Source organism: Eutrigla gurnardus (genome assembly GCF_963514095.1).
Source record: "Eutrigla gurnardus genome assembly, chromosome: 17".
Lineage (NCBI taxonomy): Eukaryota > Metazoa > Chordata > Actinopteri > Perciformes > Triglidae > Eutrigla > Eutrigla gurnardus.
The window spans coordinates 7,685,691-7,702,613 of NC_139928.1; positions in this window are offsets into that span (position 1 = coordinate 7,685,691).

Below are 16,923 nucleotides of genomic sequence, written 5' to 3' on the forward strand. Positions count from 1 at the left end.
TTCCAGTCTGAAAAGTTTCTTGTGGTCAGGGTTCGGGTTATGATTTTATCTCTGTGGGGGTCTCCAAAAAAACTACGGATACACAAATAAAAATATAGGCTATAATTAAATAGGAACGCCTTTAGTGACGGCAATATTAAGCTATGTGTGACATTTCTGCACACACACACAGTATGCATACAAACTGATCTTTTTATTTTTTGTTGAAAAGCTCTCAAATTGATAGCTTGCACATGTGGTGGTGTACAGCCGTGCTGCATTCATGATGCTTTACTACACGTTTCTGAGTAAAGTAGGAGCTGTTCAGCCAGGATACCTTAAGTACAGTGCTATGATCAAATGCTATTGGTAAGAACATAGAAGTGCTATTTTTTGGCAGAGTCGAGGTGAAGTCTGAACAGGTGAGTCTTGAGCCTTTCGCTGAAGATGGCAAGTGACTCTGCTGTCCTGATATTGGTCGGGAGTTCGTTCCACCACTGAGGACCAGCCGGCCAGCTGAAGTAGAGGAGTGAAGTGCTAGCGTCGGGGTGTGTGGTTTGACCAGTGTTTGGAGGTAGATGGGTGCCGTTCCATTGATGGCCTCGAAGGCCAGTGCCATTGTCGAATTGTTGAATTGGATGTGGGCTGCAACAGGGAGCCAGTGGAGGTCATGGAAGATAGGCGAATTTGGGTAATTTATTTATTGGGTAGAAGCTATTTATTTTTAACATCAATATGACTCCATATTGTCATGGGAAAATGGCTTTATTTGCAATAGAAATGTTATTCTGCTGTATTTCCCCCCACAGATATTTGAGTTATGTTCATGGGGGCCAGTCCTCGCTCTATGGGCGCTCACTCCCACCGGCTCCCACCTAACTCCGACACTGACTACTACCATCTAATGCAGATGGAATCCAAGGGTCTGCTCCAGATGTCTGCCTAAAAGTCTATCGAGGCAATTTTTACTCGCCACTGTCGCTGTAATGTTCCTGGTGATGTTGGGACTGAAAATGTATTGACTCTGAAAATCATGAGCGTGTTCTAGTCCTGCTCAATGTGTAAAGTGACCTGAGATAACTTCTGTTGAGATATGACACTATATATAAAATTGAATTGAAAAGATGAAAGTGTTGCTCAGAGACGAAACTACAATGGACTACGGAACGTACATAAACTTCTCCCCATGTTGGTTCTTTGAACAGCTAATTCAGTGACCAGCCTCAGTTTCAGCTGCTCCACCTTCCTGTTGCTGTTACAATCTGTTACACTGCTGCCAGTAAACTGCTCAGAACTACACTGTTTATTCATACATGGAATATCAATTTTCCTTATCGCCAACAATGTAAATTCATCCATTTTGTCATATTTTGCCAAGTTTACTTGTGAATTATTTATTATAGGCGTAAACTGGTGCTTCTTGTTATTAAACTAACTAGCCCATTTACTGCTGTAAGTAGTGTATTAATGGCTTCAATAAGCTAATTTAAAAGAACTGGTTAATGATTAAAAATGACTTTGGGTGCAGTTGAATAGTCTATTTTGCTTAGGAAGGTTCCTAACTGAAGAAGTGACCCGGAAGTAAACAAGTGGCCGCCATGATAAGAGCTGTTTGAATTCTCTAAATGCAAAGGAAAGGAGCTCCAATGCTTCCTTTCAGAGCTCCTTTAGCATAGGATGCAACGGACCTTCCTATACGAAAGGAAAGGAGATCACGCTGACCCACAATTCTTTGCGAGAGCAACATTTAAAGTGCCGCACACCTCGGCCGTTCATGAAAACAAAGATATGCCTATTTGCATATTTAACAGTTACTTACATGCAGACATATAGTAATTGGAATAGTGATAATAATTGAATGATACTTTTATTTATTTCAATCATGTTACAAACTTGACAAAAAGAAACTAAAACCACAAATGAAACGTAAATAAAGCAACCGGTCAAACAGGAAGGAGGAGCTGCTGGACCTGAAGCTGTTCAGTGAAAGCTCTCTAGGAGGTGATTTGTTGTCTGAGGGCGTCCTGCTCTCTGCAGTTGGCATCTTTATTTGCCCTCATCGCAGTGCACTTCCCCCCCCAGGGCTTTTTCTTTGTCTATTTTTATTTAGAGCTTCTGAAGTTCCTTATGAAGCCTCTCGTCTCCTGTTTCACGATGTTCTTCTCCGCTTTCAGGGAGTTGTAGATGGCGGTCAAAGCTCTTTCCCCCTGGAGTTTGTTGTGGAGCTCAAGAGCCTGGCACTGAAGAGTTTCGTTTTCTTGCCTCAGGGCTTCGTTCTCCGAATTCAGGGTGTTGCTTTTGTCCAGGAAAGTCTTTTTGTCGGAGAGCTTTTTCTGCAGCTTTTTGATGCAGGAAAAAACCGGAGCACCCGGAGTAAACCTCTGATGTGTGTGTGTGTGTGTGTGTGTGTGGGGGGGGGGGGGGGGGGGGGGGTTCCAAAGCTCTCTAGGAGGTGATTTGTTGTCTGAGGGCTTCCTGCTCTCTGCAGATGGCATCTTTGTCTACCCTCATCGCAGTACACTTTCCCTCCAGAGCTTTTTCTTTGTCTGCTTTTTTGGAGAGCTTCTGAAGTTCCTTATGAAGCCTCTCGTTCTCCCCTTTCACGATGTTCTTCTCCGCTTTCAGGGAGTTGTAGATGGCGGTCAAAGCTCTTTCCCCCTGGAGTTTGTTGTGGAGCTCAAGAGCCTGGCACTGAAGAGTCTCATTTTCTTGCCTCAGGGCTTCGTTCTCCGAATTCAGGGTGTTGCTTTTGTCCAGGAAAGTCTTTTTGTCAAAAATATAAAACAAAAATCCAGAAAATCACATTTTATGATTTTTAAGTAATTAATTTGCATTTGCCCGTTTTTCATATGAAGCCCTTGCCAAAATAATGGATGTATTTTGATGACAGAATATATAAACAATCCACAGATTCATGATTCATAGAAGTTCATGGTGTATTAAAATGTTTAAGAATGTATATGGACAAATACAGAACAAGTTAAACATGTAAAATAAGTATTTGTTAAAAATATAAGTTAATGTCTTTTCATTTCATGGCATATAAACAAATAGTAAGTTCATGCTAATATGTTTGGAGGTGTATGATGATTATTTGTAGTTTGAGGTGAGGGGGTGGGAGGTAGCGCCGTGTTGTGGTTCCGAGCAAGCGAGAAGGGTTCACAGGATATTACAGGAGAGCGAACAGCTACTACGACAACGTCAATTCCAGGAGTTTAATGTCAAAATGGGGGCTTGTCTGGCACTGTGCTCGTTAGCCAGCTGTGTAAGTATCTCATTTCCATTGGAATAGTAGGCCTATCTTAAATGCAAAACGGAAGGCTTAAACGTCCGTTCACTCTCGTCTTAACGTTAGGCGAGCTAACGCTAAACTAAGGCTAGCAAAATAGGCAACGTATTTTGACGTAACAGTCAACCTTAAACGCGTTTACGCTAAGTTAAGTTGTTATGTCAAATACTAGCTGTAGTGGACATATAACATTAACGTAAAGGGAGTTGGCTTCGCGAGACAGTGAATCAGCAAATAATGATTCAGGAACTGTCAGAACAGGCCACTTGCACTAACGTTATAAACATTAAGCCTTCTAGTAGCTCACTTAAGCTAGTGATGATGAGGATTCAGCAGGTGGAAAGGGGCTTCATAACACCAATGTATTATTATTATTATCATTATGAGTAACGTTTGTGGGTGCTGCCTGTCTTGGATGCATCATGGGAAATTCACTTTCACGATAAATCAATTCTCAGCCATGTATTGGAACAAAACTTAACGTTATTTATGCCAAAACGGTAGCATACATTAATTTGACAGTTTATTACTGTTGTATAGTTGTTTGTGATTGTTTGGTTGCTGTGTGTTTTGCGTATGTAGTGTTTCTGTGGTGTGTATGGCTATGGATGGATACAGTGCTGTGAAAATGAATTTCTCCTAGGGGACAATGAAGTGTAAAATCTAGTTTTAACTCTGTATTTGTTTTCCCTGCCAGTCCTTTGCCCTCCATCACTCACAGGCCTCTTGTCTGTGTGGCTCAGCACCATGCCTTCTGTTCGGCTGCTGTATGAAGGTATTATTGGTGCAAAAGGTTTGAGCACCTGTAACAGTGGAATTTGTAGTTGTGACAGTGATTGTGTATGTGTAGCAGTAAATTTGAAGTCACAGACTCTATGAGTTGTGTACTTGTAGATTTTTCTTCTCTCCACAAATACAACACAACACTTACACATTCACAAATTCTTAATTACAGGTGCACAAATCCTATTTTACAAGTCACAGATTAAAAAACTGACACACTCACATTTTTGCTCCTATTGTTATAGTATATTTGGTGCAAAACATATTTGTGTAGCTGTATCAGACAATGTGAAGTTGTGGACAAAATTTGAATGTGTGCAAATCTGAATGTGAACTTGTGCAATAAATGTTCAATGTATGTAAAATAATTTCCCAAGAAAATATTTGTGTTCTTTTAAAACACAAACACAAATCGAGAAGTACAACTGCGCAAATCTTCCCCACGAGTCAAAGATTCTGTTTCCTTCACCTACAAATCACAAATCCCACCTCCACTGAGATATGTGGAGCAAAACGATCTTTGCATTCAGTCTATGGTGCAAAAGGCGGGTGCTGATCTGAGAGCGACTGATCCCACAGCCAACTTTCAAGGTAGGTTGTATCTTTAACCACATTAATAAATAAACCCTGACGCGAAGCTGAGAAATTTAGCGTCCTGTCACTTTTCCTCTGTTTTGGTAACCATCCTCCTGGCCGTGTGCATTTGTTTTCAATGAATATATGTATGTGTGTGTATTGTTGTAGTCTTATCTCTCATAAACTGTAAGAGAGGAGAGCTGTGACCCCGGGTCAGATCGGCTCATGCAGGTTTCGTTTTCAGAAAACAGACGTGGAAGGAAGAGAGTCAGATTCATATAACTTATATGCTCTTTTACAAGATGATTCTTTCTAGGTTTAAAACATGGATCTATAAAAAAGACTAGTTAATATCTATGCTTGAAAGATCTCAACGTATTAAAGTAAATTACTCCTATTCTCCTCTGCCTTCTAGGAAAATGACGGATCCTGGTAGTTCATCTCAGGTGAGTGTCATATCATTTAAGCAATGAACCCATTTAGCATATTTATGTTGTTGCATTTTGTGTTATATTATGAGATATTGACTTGCCATAACAAATTGAAAAATAGTATTGTATTTTAATTTCCAGTATCCATCACTCAGTCAACACCCACATTTATAACATTTGTTATTTCCTCCTGTCTAGGCAATGTTGCTTGACCATATCCTGAACAGGCTTTACAACCGGCTGTCAGGCTGGCTTGAAAGGGCCCCTCAAGATTATGATTTTCTAGAGTTCACCATTTCTCAGGAGCTTGTCATACTCAGCGCGTTTTCTGGCCAGCTTCAGATACCGCAGAATATTTTCAGTTTGTTAACAGAATTGCACGCCCTTGTGGCTGCTATAAATGAACAAAATCAAGTTGTTACAGTTTCCCTGGAGAGAGGACAGATTGGTCGCCCTAGACTTATTTTAAGCGAGGAATATGTGTCTGAGCTTCTTAGTATGGGGTTATCAGTAACCTGTATAGCCCATCTTCAAGGGTTTTCCAGGTGGACACTCCAGAGACGGATGACAGAGTGGGGTCTCTCTGTTAGGGGTCTATACAGTACGTTATCAGATGAGAAGCTAGACAGCTTGATCTCAGATATCCACACCACCAACCCAAATGCCGGATACCGGATGGTGATGGGACTGCTACGGGCACAAGGACATTGCGTGCAGTGGCGCCGGATCCGTGCATCAATGCATAGAGTCGACACTTTGGGGGTTGTGACAAGGATGTCTGAGTTGCGTTGTGTGGTGCGCAGGTCATACTGTGTCCCAGGCCCCAGATCCCTGATGCACATAGACACCAACCACAAACTTATACGGTTAGTTTTTTGTCTAATACCACCCCATTCAAGGGCTTATTGTAAATGTACAAGATAAATGGTTGATGATTATACTTGTTTTACCCCCATCTACAATAAGGTACAACATCGTGATCTCCGTTTAGGATTGATGGCTTCTCAAGGAAGGTAGGGATTATAATTTGAAGAATATTGTTACAGAATGTATGTTCATGGCGTAGTGATTATTTAAAGACTAGTACCATGTTGAAGGGACATCTGTATTTTCGTCTGAACATGTAGACTATATGTAGTACTAGGTTTAATCAGTTTATGTTTTCATATTTAGCTAAATCAATCTTTGAAAATATGTGTTGGGCCCTCACTGCTAGGACTACACAATGTGGCCTACAAAAGCCTACACATGCAGCCAGGACAAAGGGACAAAGGAGATAAAAAACTACAACCACCATTTTAGGGTCCCCTAAAATGGCAACGTCACACAACTTGTGCCCTATTGGCTGACAATCTTCAGGGAACCCCGGGGGGTCCCCTGAACCAGCCGTCAGCTATATATCCCGGCGCCACCTGAGGAACTTTCTCTCTCCACCGTGACCCACGTTACAACAGGAGGTGAACATTACGTCTGCAGCGTTTTCCTTTGTCCTAGGCCGCAGTCTTTTCCCCCAAACTCGCTGGACGAGCAACAGACTGTTTTACCCCTCTTTTCCTCTACTGGTTTTATTTTTCTTTTGTTTATCATTTTGGATCCTGAGGAGACCGCCGCAACAGCGTGACTCTCCTCTTCCCCGCGGAAGGAAGAAAAAACTTTCTTCGTCCCAGCTGCCAGCAGAACGGATAACTCGACCCGTCTTTGTCTGAAATCAGCTGACTAAATCGCCGAGCCCTGCGATTTTCATCGTTGCCTGCAGAAGGAAGAAATACTGACGGTTTTCTTCAACTAATTGAATCCGGCGCTGAGCGAGCGCCCGTGAACCACCGTCCGTTGCCGGCGTCAAGAAACGCCATCACTGCACGGGACGGAAACCTCACATCGACGCGTCTCACATCGACAAAAGTAAGAGGCTATTTGTCTGGGCAGAAGCAGAGATTCGATAGTGTAGGACATGCTTGTAATTCTTGTTAATGTGTTTTAAGTTCTGATCGCGGACCGCCGAGTCCGTTGTTCATGTGCTGCTGTATTTGAATGCTGATCATGTACCCACGCCGCTGGGTTGATTTCTGTAACAGTGTTTTCGACTAACCTCAGCCATATTCGCGAGCTCAGAAAGCCTCTACTATCAGTTAAAAGACCGGTCTCGCGGAATAAACGCCAGTTCATTCAGGCGCGCTCGTGTGATAGCTGCACGCCTTCTGAGCCTCAGAATATCGCTCGCGCATTCTCTCTCTCTTTGTTTGTGTCCCGCTAACACACACACACACACACATATGCGCCGCACACACATGTCCTAAGCCAGCTGTTCCCGGCGGACGCTAAGGACATAGCTACATCCGGTGGCTGCACTCGGCCATCTCTCCCCCTCTCTCTCTCTCTCTCTCTCTCGCTACGCCATCTGACGTCAGTGGCTCTGCCCCTGAACACTGTGAGGAATAGCTCCATCTGGTGGTCGCGCCCGGCCATATCTCTCTCTCTCCCTCTCTCTCCCTCTCTCGCTACGCCATCTGCCGTCAGTGGCTCCGCCCCTGAACACTGTGAGGAATAGCTCCATCTCTCCCTCTCTCTCTCGCTCTCTCTCTCTCTACACACACGCACACACACACACACACTCCACGTGTGTCTCTCCTTCTGTTTAGCTTAATTTTGTGTGTTAGGTAGTTAAGGCTTTGTTAATTGCAGTGTTATTGATTGTGATCATTATTACTGATAAATCTTATTATATTATAACTAGCGATCTCTTGTGCTTGTTAGCACTAAGAAGTTTTTCTAAAAAAAAAAAGGAAAAAAAAGGACATTCCAAGGGGACAGAATACTGAAACTGACAGAATATCAGTTGTCACGGCCCTGCTGGCCTTAACCTTTCATCCCTGCAGGAGGTGCTGGTGACGGTGATGAGGCTGATTGGGTGCACCTGGGCTCAGTCCTGTAGGAGGCTTTAAAACCCCGGCCCAGCTCAGTGCTCTGGCGCTTCGCCTGTTGTCACAAACTGGCGCAAGTATCCCATCACCCGACACTTGCTCTCAACGGAGACCCCATCGTCCTCATCTTCTAAATGTCCTTCCTCGGGCCATAGTATTTGCTGTAGCAGGACCTGTTGGAAATGAATACAGTGGGTACGGAAAGTATTCAGACACTCTTACATTTTTCACTATTTCTTTTTTTTTTTTCACTAATTCTCATATGGAAGAAGTTTGGGTCAACCAGTACCTACAGCTGGAGGTCCAGCCAAACTGAACTGATTTATTTTTTATTTTGACATGAGGCTTCACCTTAGGTGGTCAGGTTGGCCTTCAAAGAGCACAGTGCCACATGCATTTCCTAAAGGGAAATAACACCACAGAGAACACAATATAAATGTGACGACTGTCTAGACAGATTTATGCCACATGAGTTAGACAAGTGTCCCAATCTGTGACATACTGTTGCAAAAGTTTTATTTTTTAAAGATTCTATCTGGTATAGACGCCTTGATTTAGCAGTAGACAGTCAGGAAACACGGGAGAGAGAGGGGGATGTGACATGCAGCAAAGGACCTCCGGCAGGGATTCGGACCGGGGTCTGCTGTGTATATGCGTACATGGCATGCGCTCTAACCACTCGACTACCTGCTAAAAAGTTGTATACTTGAGATCAAAATGAAGACAGGTTTCTGAAAAGGATGTGGTCAGTACTTAGGAGTTACAATATCAACATGCTCATGCAGCTGATGTGATTCCATCATGCTTTGTTTTGAAGGCTTTTTGACTTCATTACTATCCAGTAGTGAATGCAGAAATGCATATTTACATGGTGACAACAAACACTTAAATTGTATAACAGGTTTACTTGTGTTGTTGTCTTTTTTCTGTCTTGGTATGCTATGAATCAAATCTGGGATGGATAGTCCAAAAGTGTGTAGTAAGAACATTATTTATGTTGTCTTCTTTAATAGATATTCATATCTATATTAACTTGTCTTGACATATACATAACTTACCAAAATCAGTAGTGAAACCATGCTGCAACTTGTGCATGACCATGCTAAAGAAGTGGCACTTTACCCCATCTCCAATGGCTACATCTTCTGCAAACATAAAGGTTCAATGGTTGAATTTAAAATATAGATTCATTACACACTAAGTGTAATATTTCAAGTCTTGTTTTCTTTTATTTATTTTAATTGTAATGATTATGGCTTCACTTAATAAAGACCCTAGATCCTGCACAGGAAAACAGTAGGCATGTAGAGCTTCTCTGTATCACTAACACAAGTTTGATTATGAGAGTCTGAATACAGAACAAGATAGATTACTTCTAACAGTTGTTGTTGCTGTCATTGCATCCTGTGCCTGACTCCCAATGGTGCATAATATCATTTTTTATGAAACTAAGCCGAAGTTAGGACGCTTCTGTTTTCAGTCACTATTATGTCTTACTTTTTGTCATTTGCATTGTCCTCCGCCAGTAGGAGTGTAATGTCATCGTCAATCTACAATGTTTGCCAATTGTTGGAACCAGATAGTCAGAATATGTATCTAACAACACTATGTCTGTGAGCCCATTTAGTCCACACATGTCTGTCACACATTCTTTAAAAATACACACCCTAATTACTTGCTGTATAACATAATTCTAGCAAACAAATAAATAAATGCAAACCTAAATCTTTGTTGTTAACCGGTGTGGATAATGGAATGTCCTCTGTGGGCAGGGCAGCTGAGGCGCTGAATGTTGCATCAAATGAGGTAGAGGCACGACTGCAGCTCCCAGAAGCTATGCCAACATTATCCATGATCACAGGACAGCTTAATACAAATAAAGAAGGAAACACAAGAATGCAGACTAATTTAGAATGGTTTTACACAGTGTTTAGCAGTTGCCATCAGCTGTCCAACCATGCACTGTGAAAGTTGTTATGTAACTCTTGGTTATCACCATTATTCAAAGTGTAATTACACTCAAGAAATATATCAACTGACTCTATGTGACCTGTACATTTTTTATGTTTAGCATTCACCAGTAGGGCCGTAGCCAGGATTTCAAAATTAGTGAGGTCCGTCCCAGGAAAGACACCCCTTTTACCAGTTTTTGCACAAACCATACCAAAATGTCACCTACAAAAATAAGTACACTGATACACTTGTTGGCAAAAAGAAAATGTTTTTATTGTGCTAGCAGTGTGTGTGTGTGTGTCAGTCAGTCATCCTCCACATGCTCCTCTCTCTGCATTGGTCCTCTGAAATGACATAGAATACACAAACATAAGTTAAAATGATCACCCCGAGTACATTTTATTTTTGTAGTTCACAGGATCATTCTGACTGTTTTCTCTATGTCCTGGTCCTCTCTGGATTTTCCCACCCTCTCTCTGTTTTGCTGTCTCCTGTTGTCTGTGTTCTCCTGTCTGTGTTTCTGGTCCTATTTGTTCTCCTGTCTGTGTTTCTGAAACCCGCTGTTGTTCTGACTGAACTGGTCCTCCTGATTCTCCACTCCATTCTCTCTGTTCATCCATTCCACTTGGTTTTCCACTCTGCCCTATCTCTTCTCCTCTCTTCTCTCGTCTCTCCTGTCTTTCCACATAGTTCTTTGCTCTGTCCTGTCTCTTCTCCACTCTTTGCAGTAGCTCCGCACTTCTTTCTATCCTCCTGTTTCCTCTGCTCATTCTCCCCTTCTCTGTCCTCATTTTCACACGGCCTGTTTTTCTTTTGAACAAATGAATCCAATGTACTCTGTTGAATTTTTTTTCTTTTTGACATTTTTCACTCTTCAGACAGTCACTGATTTGTTTTTTTTTTCTTCTGTAGGGTGAAATCAAAAGAGGTTGATTAGACCTTATACATAGGCCTAACATTATAAGCCTATGGCCTATGAGAGAGAGACTGTTCTCATCATGATCACTTATTATCTTATTGTTTACACACACACACACACACACATACACACACTTGCTACGCTATGAGCCTTAGGTTACCAACTCGCGGTGAGATACCGCCAGGGCAGCCGGCAAAATGTTTTATCTTGGGAGTCGGACGTTTAGCGTTCCTGTGACCGTCACAATATATTTTGCCGACCTCCCCCAAGTTTTACCGTCGCTCTCTCGTCTACTTGAATGTCACCCGGTCTGACTGCTGTCTGCCGGACTCCATCCGAACGCTCCTCATACGTTGGGCTACTTAGCCTACTGTGTCGACTAAGACCGAAAATAGTGGATCAATACTGCAAGTTTACACTGTTGGATCGCGTCGATCATTGGTTTAACTTGTTCTGCTTGTAGCATAATATTTAAAAGCTGTCACTCACCTGTCAACTCGCAGTGTTGTCTGTGGTCATCTCTTCTGTAAATTTCCCGCGACTTCCGCCGATAGATAACTTCCTGTGGTTTCAAAATAAAAGCTGTCCGGTGGCGGTTTGTTAATATGCTGTTCGGGGCCCACTTTCTTTTTTCTCCGAATTTTTTTACCGAGGTCCGGACCTCGGTGACCTCATAGCTGGCTACGGCCCTGGTTAGCACTCTGGACTCTGAATCCAGTGATCCGAGTTCAAGTCTTGGTGGAACCTGTCTGACAGACTGGGCCTTAGAAAATGCAACCCTTCCATGTGAAGATTGGTGTAGAAGGTATTGTGGAGATCAAAGGCGGTCTGCTAGTTTGGCTACCATTGTTACCTGAATGAATCCACGAGAGTTACCGCTCTATTGTTATTGAGGGAGTGAATCGTTTGAATTTACATACACATCGAAATCATTCTAATTCATCAAAATTCATACAGATTTCCAAATTTAAGCAGTCAGGATGGCCGAGCAGTCCAAGGCGCTGCGTTCAGGTCGCAGTCTCTCTCGGGAGGCGTGGGTTCGAATTCAACTTCTGACAGTCTCTGCCAAGGCGAACTGTTCCTTTCAAAGATCACTGGGTAACCATAGTCAGTGATCCTTTGTATGTTATGGGACATGCATGTGACAATTACAGTAAAACTAATCCTCCACCCCCATTCGTTAGCATCTAGGCTTTTAAATTCACCACATCTTGCTGTTTTAGATGACTGTGTTAAAGACTTTGTTCTAAAAATGGCTTCTTTCATCATTTCCAATATCCTCTGTGAGCTTTGATTTATTCAGGTCTGAGTGTGACACTGTCTGTCTCACCAAGCTAGTGTGAGCACTGTTGTGGTTCCATGGTGTAATGGTTATCACTCTGGACTCTGAATCCAGTGATCCGAGTTCAAGTCTCGGTGCAACCTGTCTGACAGACTGGGCCTTAGATCATGCAACCCTTCCATGTGAAGATTGGTGTAGAAGGTATTGTGGAGATCAAAGGTGGTCTGCTAGTTTGGCTACCATTGCTACCTGAATGAATCCACGAGAATTACCGCTCTATTGTTATTGAGGGAGTGAATCGTTTGAATTTACATACACATCGAAACCATTCTAATTCATCCAAATGTCTACAGATTTCCTAGTTTTGGCCGGCAGGATCGCCGAGCGGTCCCAGGCGCTGCGTTCAGGTCGCAGTCTCCCTCGGGAGGCGTGGGTTCGAATCCCACTTCTGACAGTCTCTGCCAAGGCAAACTGTTCCTTTCAAAGATCACTGGGTAACCATAGTCAGTGATCCTTTGTATGTTATGGGACATGCATGTGACAATTACAGTAAAACTAATCCTCCACCCCCATTCGTTAGCATCTAGGCTTTTAAATTCACCACATCTTGCTGTTTTAGATGACTGTGTTAAAGAATTTGTTCTAAAAATGGCTTCTGTCATCATTTCCAATATCCTCTGTGAGCTTTGATTTATTCAGGTCTGAGTGTGACACTGTCTATCTCACCCAGCTAGTGTGAACACTGGTATGGTTCAATGGTGTAATGGTTAGCACTCTGGACTTTGAATCCAGTCATCTGAGTTCAAGTCTCGGTGGAACCTGTCTGACAGACTGGGCCTTAGATAATGCAACCCTTCCATGTGAAGATTGCTGTAGAATGAGTAGGTGAAAGGTATTGTGGAAATCAAAGGCACTCTGTTGGTTTGGCTACCATTGATACCTGAAAGAATCCACCAGAGTTACGGCGCTATTGGTAGTGAATCGTTTGAAGTTACATACACATCGAAATCATTCGAATTCGTCAAAATTCATACAGATTTCCAAGTTTAAGCAGTCAGGATGGCCGAGCGGTCCAAGGCGCTGCGTTCAGGTCGCAGTCTCCCTCGGGAGGCGTGGGTTCGAATCCCACTTCTGACAGTCTCTGCCAAGGCGAACTGTTCCTTTCAAAGATCACTGGGTAACCATAGTCAGTGATCCTTTGTATGTTATGGGACATGCATGTGACAATTACAGTAAAACTAATCCTCCACCCCCATTCGTTAGCATCTAAGCTTTTAAATTCACCACATCTTGCTGTTTTAGATGACTGTGTTAAAGAATTTGTTCTAAAAATGGCTTCTGTCATCATTTCCAATATCCTCTGTGAGCTTTGATTTATTCAGGTCTGAGTGTGACACTGTCTCTCTCACCAAGCTAGTGTGAGCACTGTTGTGGTTCCATGGTGTAATGGTTAGCACTCTGGACTCTGAATCCAGTGATCCGAGTTCAAGTCTCGGTGGAACCTGTCTGACAGACTGGGCCTTAGATAATGCAACCCTTCCATGTGAAGATTGCTGTAGAATGAGTAGGTGAAAGGTATTGTGGAAATCAAAGGCACTCTGTTGGTTTGGCTACCATTGATACCTGAAAGAATCCACCAGAGTTACGGCGCTATTGGTAGTGAATCGTTTGAAGTTACATACACATCGAAATCATTCGAATTCGTCAAAATTCATACAGATTTCCAAGTTTAAGCAGTCAGGATGGCCGAGCGGTCCAAGGCGCTGCGTTCAGGTCGCAGTCTCCCTCGGGAGGCGTGGGTTCGAATCCCACTTCTGACAGTCTCTGCCAAGGCGAACTGTTCCTTTCAAAGATCACTGGGTAACCATAGTCAGTGATCCTTTGTATGTTATGGGACATGCATGTGACAATTACAGTAAAACTAATCCTCCACCCCCATTCGTTAGCATCTAAGCTTTTAAATTCACCACATCTTGCTGTTTTAGATGACTGTGTTAAAGAATTTGTTCTAAAAATGGCTTCTGTCATCATTTCCAATATCCTCTGTGAGCTTTGATTTATTCAGGTCTGAGTGTGACACTGTCTGTCTCACCAAGCTAGTGTGAGCACTGTTGTGGTTCCATGGTGTAATGGTTAGCACTCTGGACTCTGAATCCAGTGATCTGAGTTCAAGTCTCGGTGGAACCTGTCTGACAGACTGGGCCTTAGATAATGCAACCCTTCCATGTGAAGATTGGTGTAGAAGGTATTGTGGAGATCAAAGGCGGTCTGCTAGTTTGGCTACCATTGTTACCTAATTGACTCCACGAGAGTTACCGCTCTATTGTTATTGAGGGAGTGAATCGTTTGAATTTACATACACATCGAAATCATTCGAATTCGTCAAAATTCATACAGATTTCCAAGTTTAAGCAGTCAGGATGGCCGAGCGGTCCAAGGCGCTGCGTTCAGGTCGCAGTCTCCCTCGGGAGGCGTGGGTTCGAATCCCACTTCTGACAGTCTCTGCCAAGGCGAACTGTTCCTTTCAAAGATCACTGGGTAACCATAGTCAGTGATCCTTTGTATGTTATGGGACATGCATGTGACAATTACAGTAAAACTAATCCTCCACCCCCATTCGTTAGCATCTAAGCTTTTAAATTCACCACATCTTGCTGTTTTAGATGACTGTGTTAAAGAATTTGTTCTAAAAATGGCTTCTGTCATCATTTCCAATATCCTCTGTGAGCTTTGATTTATTCAGGTCTGAGTGTGACACTGTCTGTCTCACCAAGCTAGTGTGAGCGCTGTTGTGGTTCCATGGTGTAATGGTTAGCACTCTGGACTCTGAATCCAGTGATCCGAGTTCAAGTCTCGGTGGAACCTGTCTGACAGACTGGGCCTTAGATAATGCAACCCTTCCATGTGAAGATTGGTGTAGAAGGTATTGTGGAGATCAAAGGCCGTCTGCTAGTTTGGCTACCATTGTTACCTAATTGACTCCACGAGAGTTACCGCTCTATTGTTATTGAGGGAGTGAATCGTTGGAATTTACATACACATCGAAACCATTCTAATTCATCCAAATGTCTACAGATTTCCTAGTTTTGGCCGTCAGGATGGCCGAGCGGTCCAAGGCGCTGCGTTCAGGTCGCAGTCTCCCTCGGGAGGCGTGGGTTCAAATCCCACTTCTGACAGTCTCTGTCAAGGCGAACTGTTCCTTTCAAAGATCACTGGGTAACCATAGTCAGTGATCGTTTGTATGTTATGGGACATGCATGTGACAATTACAGTAAAACTAATCCTCCACCCCCATTCGTTAGCATGTAGGCTTTTAAATTCACCACATCTTGCTGTTTTAGATGACTGTGTTAAAGAATTTGTTCTAAAAATGGCTTCTGTCATCATTTCCAATATCCTCTGTGAGCTTTGATTTATTCAGGTCTGAGTGTGACACTGTCTATCTCACCCAGCTAGTGTGATCACTGGTATGGTTCAATGGTGTAATGGTTAGCACTCTGGACTTTGAATCCAGTCATCCGAGTTCAAGTCTCGGTGGAACCTGTCTGACAGACTGGGCCTTAGATAATGCAACCCTTCCATGTGAAGATTGCTGTAGAATGAGTAGGTGAAAGGTATTGTGGAAATCAAAGGCAGTCTGTTGGTTTGGCTACCATTGATACCTGAAAGAATCCACCAGAGTTACGGCGCTATTGGTAGTGAATAGTTTGAATTTACATACACATTGAAATCATTCTAATTCATCAAAATTCATACAGATTTCCAAGTTTAAGCAGTCAGGATGGCCGAGCGGTCCAAGGCGCTGCGTTCAGGTCGCAGTCTCCCTCGGGAGGCGTGGGTTCGAATCCCACTTCTGACAGTCTCTGCCAAGGCGAACTGTTCCTTTCAAAGATCACTGGGTAACCATAGTCAGTGATCCTTTGTATGTTATGGGACATGCATGTGACAATTACAGTAAAACTAATCCTCCACCCCCATTCGTTAGCATCTAAGCTTTTAAATTCACCACATCTTGCTGTTTTAGATGACTGTGTTAAAGAATTTGTTCTAAAAATGGCTTCTGTCATCATTTCCAATATCCTCTGTGAGCTTTGATTTATTCAGGTCTGAGTGTGACACTGTCTGTCTCACCAAGCTAGTGTGAGCACTGTTGTGGTTCCATGGTGTAATGGTTAGCACTCTGGACTCTGAATCCAGTGATCCGAGTTCAAGTCTCGGTGGAACCTGTCTGACAGACTGGGCCTTAGATAATGCAACCCTTCCATGTGAAGATTGCTGTAGAATGAGTAGGTGAAAGGTATTGTGGAAATCAAAGGCAGTCTGTTGGTTTGGCTACCATTGATACCTGAAAGAATCCACCAGAGTTACGGCGCTATTGGTAGTGAATCGTTTGAAGTTACATACACATCGAAATCATTCGAATTCGTCAAAATTCATACAGATTTCCAAGTTTAAGCAGTCAGGATGGCCGAGCGGTCCAAGGCGCTGCGTTCAGGTCGCAGTCTCCCTCGGGAGGCGTGGGTTCGAATCCCACTTCTGACAGTCTCTGCCAAGGCGAACTGTTCCTTTCAAAGATCACTGGGTAACCATAGTCAGTGATCCTTTGTATGTTATGGGACATGCATGTGACAATTACAGTAAAACTAATCCTCCACCCCCATTCGTTAGCATCTAAGCTTTTAAATTCACCACATCTTGCTGTTTTAGATGACTGTGTTAAAGAATTTGTTCTAAAAATGGCTTCTGTCATCATTTCCAATATCCTCTGTGAGCTTTGATTTATTCAGGTC